This window comes from Meleagris gallopavo, chromosome 11, assembly GCF_905368555.1.
Source record: "Meleagris gallopavo chromosome 11, MGAL_WU_HG_1.1, whole genome shotgun sequence".
Lineage (NCBI taxonomy): Eukaryota > Metazoa > Chordata > Aves > Galliformes > Phasianidae > Meleagris > Meleagris gallopavo.
In genome coordinates this window covers 1,202,860-1,215,514 of record NC_139414.1, presented here as the reverse complement: position 1 = coordinate 1,215,514, position 12,655 = coordinate 1,202,860, and the positions used below count along the sequence as shown (strand labels likewise).

At 42.7% G+C, this 12,655-nt stretch overlaps 1 long non-coding RNA gene across 6 annotated transcripts in view; it reads left to right on the top strand.

Annotated features, from left to right (window-relative positions):
- The window catches only part of LOC104912620 (uncharacterized), a 237,174-nt gene extending 225,084 nt beyond the window's left edge, over positions 1-12,090 (top strand). For all 6 annotated transcript variants that reach the window (XR_014885429.1, XR_014885427.1, XR_014885431.1 and 3 more), the window contains 2 exons: positions 10,616-10,805; positions 11,334-12,090. This is a non-coding gene — a long non-coding RNA (uncharacterized LOC104912620). The remainder of the gene's footprint in view (positions 1-10,615; positions 10,806-11,333) is intronic.
- The last annotated feature ends 565 nt before the right edge of the window (positions 12,091-12,655 follow it).

Below are 12,655 nucleotides of genomic sequence, written 5' to 3'. Positions count from 1 at the left end.
TGAACTGGGTTGGAAACGCTACAAAGAGGGATGTTCATACATGAATATATATGAATGAACAGGAAGAGTCCTGTTCAAGAGATAATATAAATCTCTTCACGCCCTTCCAGATATAGGAAGCCCTGTGCAGGCTGACTGTGGCTGTGTGTTGCTGGCTGATGTGTTCAGAGGTGGCTGAGCCATACTGGGGTCTGGGAGGTCTCAGTGTCCTGAGGTACAATGAACCCTTGGCTGCTTTGTGCCTTTCATTTTGAAAGAGGGAGAGGGAGGAACAGAGAAAAAGGAACTTTATCTCAGATGGGGAAATTTACCTCCAAGGTTCTTCCATGCTGAGGCCAAAGACTTTCACAAAATTGAACTTTCCAGTCTTTGTTCTGGGAGCCACTGTGTGAATCCCAATTAGCTTTGCTGCAGGCTAAAGGGGCTCAGCAGTTGAGTCATGACAGACTACAGGGAGTGATAGATCAGGAACCAAATCAGTGCTGGTCAGCCTTGAGTGCTGCAGCTGAGGAGCACCATTAAACAGCTGCCAAGGACCATTCCCTCCCCACAACGCTCTTCCATTCTGCTACATTAGTTATGGTTTTCGACAATGACCTCTCATGACTCAAGGGATTTTTTTAAGGGAAATTTCTCTTTTAAATTTCACGCATTACGAGTCTATTCGGATTCTATCAGAGGTTAGTTCTACATTTGACTGAATTGCTTTAACTAAAATACAGACCTGGAAAATTAACCCTTCCCTTGCCAAGCCTTGTCTGGTGAGTTGAAGCTAAGAGAAGAATGAACCCATTTGTGGGAGCCATGGTGCTGGGGAGAAAGGTACACTTCACAGGGCTCGCTTGTGGTACAAAATTGTTATAGTGGCTGTAAACAGAAAGGATAGTAATCATTGCAAAAGCTGAGGATATCTTAACCCACACTTTTAAAATTCATAGAATCATAGAATCCTCAGAGTTGAAAGGGATCTTTAAAGATCATCTAGTCCAATTCCCCTACAGTGAACAGGGACGCCTACAGCTCAGTCATGAGCTCAGAGTCTACTCTAGCCTGGCCTTGAATGTCTCCAGGGATGGGGCTTCCAGCACATCTCTGGTCAATCTGATCCATGCAGTAGGAAAGAGTGTTAGAAAGCAGCTCAGAAATGTGTTAAAAAAGAAATTACAGTTGGTGTCAGTGGGTTGGCTAGAGATGGATATAAATGAGCTAGCATGCTTATTTCCAGTATACGTCCCTGTTCTGGAGTTAGAGATAGCCTTAGTGGGTTGGTATTCGTGGTGTTCAATTAACGATGCCCATTAACTTCAATAAACTTCAGTTTCAGTTTTGCAGAGAACACCCTTGCGTGCATTTTCTGCTGGCCCACAGATACAAGAATGAGAGCTCTGATTTCATTTCTCCTGATGTTTTACTTCCATAGCTTGGCAAGAAATTATCTTATATTAACATCTAACAGTTTTGGATCACTCAAAGACGCAAGGAATAAGCCAAAAATCACTGGGGACGATCACAATCCCTTCCTCTATTGGCTCTACAAACAGTTTGGTTTTTTGCTCCTGTATCTGACAGACTGTGAAATTACTGTCTCACTGTTTATAGGGCAAATAAATAGCTTAATATTGTTGGACTGTGATGAAATATCTGCACTACAAAAGAAGATTGGGTTTTCAAGTGGTTCTCATGGAAATCTCTCTGAAGTAGTTTCTACATCTCTCATAGTTGTCTGTTTTCCTTTCCTTTGGCTTTACATGTGAGCAGGAAACAGGACTTTGTTTCTTGCATCTCTTCTTCTTGTAAACACCAAAGCTGTTGTGCCATCTTGGCTGAAAAAAAAAAAGACAGTGTAATATTAATTTACAGATAGTTTTAAAAAGGGATTGATGTTTAAAAATGAAATGAAAACATTATAAGTGCACACAGATTTTATTTTTTTTCAGAATACAGTGCCTCTCTGCTGCTGTTCAGTTATTTTCTACTATGAATGCCATCAGAAGGCTGAAATAAGGAAAGCACTCATCATCCTAAGGAAAAAAAAAAAAAGCATTTGAAGGCCTTAATGTCCTATTGAAAGAAAAAAAAAAAAAGCCATTGTCTTGGCCATCAGTGTACCACCAGGCTCTTCAGTATGTTTGCCTGCCTGGGGGGTTTGGCTACTCACGTGCAAAATCAGCTCTGATTTTGGAACAGCTGAGTTTGGACTCATCACTATGGACTTGTCACCTGCCCAAGGAACTTTAGACTGGCCCTTTTTACTGACACCCAGCCACTCTGCCATTCTTGCCTGGGCGCAATGGACTGCACCAGCTTCAGTGGAAACTGCTCTGTTGTCTCACTGTTGGATAGCTATGATTCCTAGCTTATCCTTTCAGATCAGCCTGCTGACACATGATAAGAACATGTATTTATAATCAAATAGCCTAATTGATCAAACAGTCTAGTCAATCAGGCCTTGCCTCAAACTAAATAGGTTCCTGTTTGTAGTACTGTTACCATTTCTTCTTTATTCCGTCATCTCACAGGAGGTAGTTTGAAAAACCTAGTTTCAAGCTTGAATTTATTTTTGACTCACTCATACTTATTCATTCTTTGTCAGCGTTGTCCTTTAGTGTAAGTAACTCTCCTTATTTCTTTGTGTTTACCCTCCCTCTTTACCCCACTCTAATTTGAATTTACTGGCAGCAAGTTCAGTCTTGATTTTTGCAATGTTAAATGTGCCTTAATGGTATCCTCCCTGATCAGCTAACCCCTCCAGAGCCTCTGTTATTCTGACAGCTCTTCTCCACACCCACTGCAGTTTTGGTAAGTCTTTCCCCATCAGGGGTGATCGGGCCTGGAAATGGTGTTCTAGATGACCTCTTGCCCAAACACTGCCTTCAGAAGCATGCGTACCAAAGTCACTTCCTTTCCCTGAGTAAGTGAATCTGGATGAATTATCATAGAATCACCAAGGTAAGAAAAGACCTCCAAGATCAACCAGTCCAACCATTCACCTACCACCAGCAATTCCACACTGAACCACGTCCCAGCATCTAAACATTTCTTGCACACCTCCAGGGACAGTGACACCACTGCCTCCCTGGGCAGCCCATTCCAGCACTTCTCCACTCTATCAGAGAAGAAATTTTTCTTGATATCCAACCTGAGTCTCCCCTGGAGAAACTTGAGGCTATTCCCTCTCATCCTATTGCTAGTTACATGGGAGCAGAGGCCTGTACCTTTCTACAGCCTCCTTTCAGGCAGTTGTAGAGAGTGATGTGGTCTCCTCGAGACTTCTCTGCCCTAGACTGATCCATCCCAGTTCCCTCAGCCACTACCCATAAGACTTGTGCTAAAGACTCCTCACCAGCTTTGTTGCCCTATTTAATACATACTAAAGACAAAACCTTAAAGTAGTGTGACCTAGCATTAATCTTGAAAATCTTTCCTTTTATTTACCTGTATCAGTGCTGTCCTAAGTTAGGAGAGTCTCATGGAAGATGTAAGTCCTGAAGCTGTGGAGAGCTCCCAGGTAGATGTGTCCTCCTCTCATCATAGGGAGAGGCAGGAGTTTAACCTAGCTCTCCCATGTCCAAGGAAGAGACAGATGCTGCAATGAAGCAATTAGTCTTTTCTAGATTTAATGCCTTCAAGAGTAACTGAAAATTGTAAGCTTCAGATCAGTCTGGACTGGTTTTTGTTTAACTTGTATTAGGCCTGTTGTGCTGAGGGAAAAAAAAGGGAGAAAAAAAAAAGAGCTAATGCCAGTCCTTGAGAAGTTTGCCCCCTAAGATCCATTGGGGAAGACTGACAATTTACTCATTTGCAGTCTGCTTGATCCCATTAAGTACAGATGAATGGCTGTGAGCAATGACGAAACACAGCTTCAGCATTCATACAGTGGAATAATACAGCTGCTTCCTAGGAGGCTGTATTATTATAAAAGCCAGGCTGGTGACTGGTTAAACAGAAATGGCTGCAGTCAGCCCACATGGCTCACATTCTCTTATTACCCAGACTTAGTGCAGTACATGCACCTTATTGTTTTCTTGCAAATTGATTCCATGGTGATGACGACCTAGAGATATTGTTCACTTTGATCAGTGAAAAGGCAAGAAGATTTTGAAATGATACTCCTCTGTTTGTGTTTTATAAGTAATGCATTCCCTTAAATAGTCAGCACCAGAGGAGTAACACAAGGTCGGCACTAAAGTTATTACATGAAAATTACACTTCATAATGATCTGAACTTTAAAAATTATCTGCTTCCTACGTTAGAAATGAGAGAGCTCCATTCCTTCCTACTTCTCATTTGTTTTAAGGCATAGAATGGAAATGGTATCAATTTTTCTGCCAGCTTATTAAAACATGTTTTTATTAACAAGTAATTGCATTGAGTCTTGGAAAGGATTAGCAGCAGCAGAAGAACATACTTCTGGAAAGCTGAAAAATGTATCTCAGATCACTTTGAATAAAAATGTAAAATTGCTCCAAGAACGTATTTTCCCTTACTTGAGCACCGGATGGGAGAATTTTATATAAGTTCTACTGCTGGGAGCTGTTTTAAATCTCTTTTTGAACTCAAAGTAATCTCTGAAGTAAAAGCATGGTCTCATTTCACCCAGACGTACCCTTTTTGAGACAAAACAAGTACAAAATTTCTGGAAGCTTAACAAATCCACATTAAATTCAGAAGGAAATCCACATTTTAGCTCTGTATGGGTTTTATTTCCCATTCTTGAACGGATCACCAGGGGATGGCTGATCTTTCCTATGGTAATCTTTCCAGGACAGTCTCCTACATGGATGTAGCTATAAGCCTGTAAAGGTACCAGTGGGTTAGGAAAAAAAATCACTGCTATGTGAGACTGAAATGTGTCACTTCATCTAGCTTGTCAGAAAGAAAATCGAGGAGTGGCTTTATTGACCCAGTTAAGATGGTGACAGAGGGAGAACACCAGATGCTGATGGACTCTTTGGTCTTGCAGAGTGGTTGGAACACAGAGTCAGATGAAAATCAGTTGGTTCTTTCCAGGTGAGAGTGATTGGAACAGATTGCCAGAGGACGTGGTGGATTCTGGATCTGCATTGGAGTCTTGATTGCCATTGTGAAAGATACGCAGTCCTGAACCCAAAACAGGGTGTAAGTGCCAACTGAACAATCTGACAGTCCCATTGGTTGTGAACACCCATGATGTTTCATCCATGATGGAGCTGAATGAGTGTGGGTCTGGAGGTCAGCGTGTGGGTTCCCATCTGATTGCCCGTGTGGAGCATTTTCACTTGGCAAGTGGGCATGCCAGCAGTGCATCTTCTGAACAGGTTGTGTCTTCTATGGAATGAGCTGGATTTCATGTGCATCATTGCTGCAACACCTGTTCCTTGGCCAACAAATGTGAGCAGGAAATTTGTGAAGGATACAAAGCAAGCAGCCTGGGAGAAAAATAGATGCCACTTGGATGGAAATTTTTCATCTATTGGAAAAAGATGCCTGTTTTGTAGAAAACAGGCTGTTAAGTATGTTTGTTATTTTTAGCCAATAATGCATTTGATGAAAGAGTGCACTTGATAAGGAACAGCCTCGGATGTGAGGGAGACAGGACAACAGCAGGTTGTCATTAAGGCCAGTTTGATTGGCAGCTGTAAAAGTAAATAGCACTGCTGCTCTTGGTTAACAAGCAGCAAGTGGGGAAATGGAACAAACTTTCAGGTCATAAAACAAATGGAAAGCTTAACCAACATCAAAGTGTCGTTTGGTGTTTTATTTGTACCAAAAAAAAAAAAAAAAAAAAAAAAAGGCTGGGATTTCATATTTCTGCAGTTCTTGTACAGTCTCCATCAGACCCACCTACAAGCAAGAGTGGTACTGTACAGAGGGAAGGTCTTTTAACTTCTTGTTTGTATGGGTTCCACTTTTTCTGCAAATCCCTGTCCTGCAGGGAGCTGGGGCCACAAGCATATTGCTCAGGCAAAGGGCTGCAGTCATTAGGTCACCCCTCAGTCAGGCACCATGGCCCCATATCCAGCTTCATTCCATTAGAAGGCAATGCAATGACCACTCTCAGTCCCATTCTCTAATTAGTGTGTTATTGGAACCAGAATGATGATAATGGGAAATAAAGGAAAATATTTAAAACTCAAGGTTGGAAATAATCACAGCTCTCAGGGTTTGTTGCTTGTAGATGGTTCCAGTGTCACCCATGCCCCCAAACCTGGGCTGGTTTGAGTCACAGGCTGTTTGCTCTTCTCCTCTGCTCAGGGGTGAACTTGAGCTTACAGTTTTCACATTTACTCATTCTAATTGTGAACAGAAATTCTGTACAATCTCCTTATTGCAATGTTAAAATAAAATAAAGCTCATATTTTGAACACAGCGTCAGACTTGCCCTTGATGTTACGCTGCAGTCTTCATGCTCTTTCACTTGTACTAAATAATCTGAGCTGTCATCCTGTAATTCAACCCAAAGACTAGCAAGGTGAGAAAATGGTAAATAATGTTTAACTTAGAGAAAGACCACTGGATAGAAGTTTGGTACAAAGATGCTCTAATGCATCAGGGGAAAATAATTGTTTTTTAAATGGCTCTTCATAATGCAAAGCTTTTGGAACCTTGTGTTATTAGTCAGTCGGAGTATCCAAAGTTAATTTTTTTTTAGGGCTGTATCTTTTAGCTATTGGGAAAAGCCTCTGAGTATAGAATATTAAAAAACAACAACAACAACATCAACAAAAAATACCTCATAGAGTATTCAGCAAAGGGAAAACTCCTGCAATTGAAAAAGGAAAAAGAGATGTAAAGACATTTGGTTTCTTCTTGCTGATCACACCTGTACAGAAAGATGGCCATCTGATTGCCTGGTGCTTTCAGATGACTCTGTCAGCCTGCGCTGCTTTTTTATTGTCATTATTATTACCATTTTTTCCCCCTGCTCTCTCTTGCCTCCTGCCCATAACAGAGATGAGGGAAATGATTCCAACAGCAATCCCAGAACTATTAATAATCAAAGAACTATTCTGTTCTTATTTCTGAATCAAAGGGAAAAAAATCATTGCTCCTTTTTTTTTTTTTCCTTCCTGTTCTCTACTCTTAACATGATACATTACAGTCGCTTTTTACATTCCAGTTCCTTTTGGAGTAGTGATGATTTGGTGGGATATGATGAATGGCACAGCGAAGCAGGTCCTTCTGAGCTCGGCTGGATGCACATGAGGAGGACATTGTACACCATCAGCACTTTTGTCTTCTCCCACAGCAGCGCAGAAAGGTGCCAAGAGGGGCAGGCTTGGCGTCACCCCCTGCACCAGGGCCATCCTGTGCTCCATCCTCACTCACATTCCTCAGCTCAGTCTTCTTTGCTATTTTCTGTCCCATTTTCCACTCCCCAGGTCACACTGCTTAGCAGCTTTGAATTGGAACGTCATACCCGATTTAGTTTTTCTTTGCAAGGTCATATAAAATGTTTGTAGCTTCCTGCAATAAACAGAAGCCAAAGAGGAGGAGGGATTCTAGATATCTGCTTATGTCATTGCAATACAGCTTTAGTTCTTATTTTGCAAATTCTGGAAGTTGTGCCAGGAGAGGTTCAGGTTGGATATTGGGAAGAATTTCTTCTCAGTAGGAGTGGTGATGCATTGGCACAGGCTGCCGAGGGGGAGGTGGTGTTATCATCCCAGGAGGGGTTCAAGAACCATGGAGATGTGGCACTGATGGACATGGTTACGGTGGGGAGGGGCTGATGGACTGGGTGATCTTAGTGGTCTTTTCCAACCTTTATGATTCTATGATCCTATGATTCTTACGTATCAGTATGATGGAAAGCTCAGGGCAGATGAACCCTAATATGCATGTGTTTTCTTAACCCCTTGCAATCTTCAGCTTCTCTGCTTTCTTCCCTCTTGTTTCCTCAATGACCACTGCCTTTCCAAACTCTGTCTGCTTGTCCTTGTGTCCCAAAAGCCCACAGTGCCTCCTGCCCCTTCCCAAGTGCAGGCACAGCGGTGCTGCCAGCCTCCTGCTGCGCCATTCCCACTGCTGGGCTTTGCAAAGAAGTTGAGTGGGGATTTGTGCAAATTCTTGGGCTACATTTAGCCTGCTGGGTGTGAGGCCCCTCCGTCCCAATTGCATTCTCCATTTGTAGCTCAGCGCTGCATTTATTGTCTTTCAGCAACTGCACAGCAGAAGGCTCTGGGGACTGAAGGCTGTTTTCTTATTCTCTGCTCCTCCTCAGAGCTAATAAATAAGTTAGCTGCTGCTTTGTGTTACAGCCTGGGAGTCTGCACCACTCAGAGGTGTATTTCATTGGCATGGGTAATTAGCAAATATTACCCCAGTGCCATGATTTGCTGTTTGTTTTCCCTCTGAAGCAAATAGATATAAATTGTTTAAAAGGGCAAACCTGTGGAAGAGAAATTATCTAGGCACTCAAGCACCAGCTTCCAGCAAGCAAAGAGATATTGGCATCAGCAAGGATTATTGTCGCTTTTAAAGGGTGCAGCTGCTTGTGGGTACAACACCCTCCCAGCAACACCAGTATGGCTGGCCAGCAGGCACTGGGTGGGCTGGGAGCTGCCACTGCTGCACTGAGGCTGTTTGTCTTGGAGGTCTCCAGGCAGATTTGTCTCTCAGTTACTGCTGCTGCTGTTCTGAAGGCAACCTGGTCAGGTCTTCCCTCTTTCAGACAGCCTGCCTCTTACCCCTGGGAGCTGTGGTGGGGGCCGATGCTGCCCTGCAGTTCTGCTCCTTGGTACAGAGGGACAGAGCCTCTTTGCTGCCGTTGCTGTTCTGTTACTGCTCATTTCCTTTTCTACTTCACAAAGCAAAGGCAGAAAGTCACCATGAGATTTTCTGCCACTGCCTCCTCTGCTGCCTGGAGCCCCAGAATTGTCACTGCATAAAATTTCTTATCGTCTCTCATAGTAAACCAGCAAACTCCAACTACATCTTTTAAAAAGACACACCAGGTGACTGTGGAGGCATCAGCCTCATCTTTCCCTGTCCTAAGTCAGTTTCTCTAGGAAACTTTCTGGATACTGCAGTCAAACAACATAAGGAGGCCAGGAACAGCATCCTTACTCCAAAAGTTATCTCCTTACCCCCAGAGATCTGCTACTGGTAGGTGAGGCAGCCTTTTGGCCTTCTTCCCTCATCTGCCTTCTATGCCAGAAAGTGAAACAACTGGAGTTTGTAGGTGGCTCCTTAAATCCACACATAGATATGGCCACACTAGGCAAGTCCCCCTGTCCACTTCAGTCAACACACCTCTATAGTTCCTGACCTTCGTTCACATAGAAGATCCCCAAAGTGACCAAATCAATGCACAGCTACTCTAGTGGTGTGTCTTTGGTAGATACCAGGGTTTCATCTTTGCAGCTTTCAGGGACACAGACATCGAGATCCTTGTGCACACTGAGAGCAAGAAGTAGGGCCAGTGTTCTCACCCCACACTGTTCTCTTGGCCCCACTGGAGGAAGCCTTGTATGGTTTCCTCTAAACCCATAGAGTTATTCTTTCTACTTCTTCCTGCAGTGTTTATGGCCACACAGCACCCAAGGTTTTGTCCAGAACTTGTACTGAGTGATTAAGAAGATGCAGTGCAGCAGAGCTACACGCGTGAGGGACTGTCATGAATGTTTAGCTGAGCTGAGAAAGAGACAATAAAGCAGCCTCCAGCCTCCATTTGTAATTACCCGGTGGGAAGGAAGTTAAAATGACAGGATTTAAGTTTTCCCTATCTCCTGGTGACATGTAGAGGTGGGGTCACACTTGGCAAAGGCAAAGCAATCAGCCAAGCACAAAAGCTCGCAGAGCCCCATTTCTTGCTGCACAGCATTGCCAGTGGGCTCTCATCCTCTCCTCTCCCTTCGACAGGTATGCCACTCATTTCATTAGTCCCACGTGAGTTACATTGCAGACAGTGACATAATTGAATTTAAACAAACTAGACTGGGCTCTCCTATGGTCTAGTGAACATTTATGTCGCTCAAGCACCAGGAGACCTCCAGAGGGGTTTGGGTTTTTTGTCCCTTCTTCCTTCTCTTAAATACCTCAAAAAATCAAATGTCAATAGCATTTTCCAGGGTAAACAAAAGTGGAGCAGCACTGAGATTTGGGCGGTGAGATGCTTCCTGTGTACAGCGAAGAGAGATTAGCTTTAGTTTAAAGGCAGGGCCATGAAGCTCCCCACAGGCATCTCAGGCAATGCTAATTCTTCCTGACTCAAGTGGATGAAGGATTATGACACAAATGATTACACTTAAAGGAAATATCTCCCCTAGTTTGTTCTTATCTAGAGTTCAGTCCTAAAAAATTAAGAATCAGTTACTTAGATCGAGAGATCTGTACCTGCATTGTGCTAGATGTTGCTCAGGTAACTGAGGAGAGGGGAGTAGGGGGTACTGTGGCTTTTTCTTGCTATGTGGAAAACTGTCCTAATGCAGTAGGGCCAGACTCCTAGCTGCATAACTTCACGTTGTTGCAACGTGAAGAAATACGACTGAATTCTGTTGGCCTTGAATGGAAACTTTGGACGTGAACAATGGTTTTATAGAAAATCATGTAAAGGATCTGGAACTTGTTCTGATGCAGCTTCTCATCCACAGACTGTTCTCAGTAGCCAGAGTGCTTCTTTTTTATCCACAGCAGAAGGAATGAATCCACTCAATGGCTGAGTTTGACCCTGAGCATGGAGAATCAGTGCCAGACTGACTTCATCCCAGAACTTCAGTGAGATACAACCAACCTGTGTGCCCTGGGACCTTTGGCCCTCCTGGTAACTTGGGGATTCTGCAAGAGTGCACTTAAGCTAGTGCTGAAACCCCACTGCAGGCAGGTAACAGCTACAGCAGGTTCCAAGGAGATGTTAGTGGTTAGGTCCAGCTACTAAGAAGAATTAGCATTGAAGAAGGTCTTGTGCTTTTTTCTTTCATCTTCTGAATGCCACTGCATGGCCACGCATTGAGAATCGCCTCCCCGCACCATTTCATTAGTGGAGTTCTTCTCAGTCCGCATTAAACAAACATTCACGGGGTTTATGATAAATGTTGCACAAGTTGTTGTGTTGAAATAATGAGCAAACTTCCTTGGTGAAGTAATTAAGATGTGGGTAACAGGTTTTTATATATCAAGTCAAACATTATTCCACTTTGCAAAAATTCTGCTCTAGGCCTTTTATCAAGAAATTCCATTTGTTTGGAAACCCCCTTAATCAATAAATCCCAATTAAAATCATATGTCAGATAACTAGCAGTCCTTAAGATTTTTTGGTTTTATACCCAGGAGGGTTCTGGTTTACTGATGACATAAGTGTATTTACTGAGTAGATCAATAGCCTGCTCAATACTTGTTTTTTTCTGCCAAGGTCACGGGGATTTGGCTGGAAATAATTAGAACTGTTCGTGATGATGGATTTTTCTGAAACTTGCTGTAATAACTGAAGAAACTCCTGCTTGGGGAACTTGAGGCACAACCAAAGCTGCATTTAGTTCAATGTGCTGCAAATTATTCCAAGCCCTGATTCAGAAATATACTCAGATTTTCTATGACCTGACCTCCAAAACCTGGCATCCATAGGGCCACAGTGAGTACGTGTCTACAGCTGATACATAGGATCATATTATATTTGCAGGATTTCCATTTTCAGATGTGGTGCTACTTGTCTACAGTTGTCTGAGAGAAACATTGAGGTTCAGTAGTTTTCTTCGAGCCCAGAAACTTTGGAACTTCAGACCTATGGGCTAGTTGGGTTATACAGCATTGCAAAGAGGATATAGGGAGGATGAAGGTCTCCTCCTTTCATTCATAATCTTTGTTAACTGCCTTGTGTGGGCCTTATTAAGGGGTAGTTACACTATTCCCCATAGCCATATAGACGATGGCAAAGGTAGATACTTTTTGAAGCACTATACACTTTCATCAGTTATATATATATCAGTTTAAATAGTGAGGGTGGCTAATAAATCCTTTGTTTCTGTTAGAATTACACCACCAACTGTAGATTTCTCAACTTTCCAAGGCCACTGGCAGTGGTGATAGAGTGGCTTATGGGAAGCAAAGAATCTGAAAATAATGGAAAATGTGGAAAGCAGCCAGTCTTCTTTTATGATGAAGAGGCTCTAATAAAGACTAAATGCTTCTCTGAATTGTGGTTTCAAAAACTTCTTCAAACCAATAAAGGGACTAAGAACACATTTGATTTAACCTTAAACACAAATCCCTCAATTATTCTGTTAGAGCAGACCGATGTGCACTCGGTGAGGTTCTTCTGTCATTAGTTCTGCAGTATTTTGTCTCTCAGTGAGACTCGTATTTACTACCTTTTTCCTGTTGTCCTTGCAGTGTTTATTGCAAGGGTCAACCAGGTCCCCTTTCTCTTCACAGATTGCTGTGCAATGAATCTCCACTTGTCGAAGGCCATCATGCTAGCACATGCCTTCATCATGTTGCACAGCTCACCAATGACTACATTTGACTTCTGCGTCCCACCCATTCCCCGGGATGTCTGTTTGCCTTTGTGCACAGAAGACAGCCATGCCCATTTATTGCTGCCATGGAACAATAATTAGGATTTTTGTTCGCCTGAATTATAGTTTTTATACTTTTGCTTAGTGTTGTGCAGAAATACATTGGGGAGTAAAGACAACTTGATTGCAGTGACAAAAAAGATAAGAAATATCTATCTAG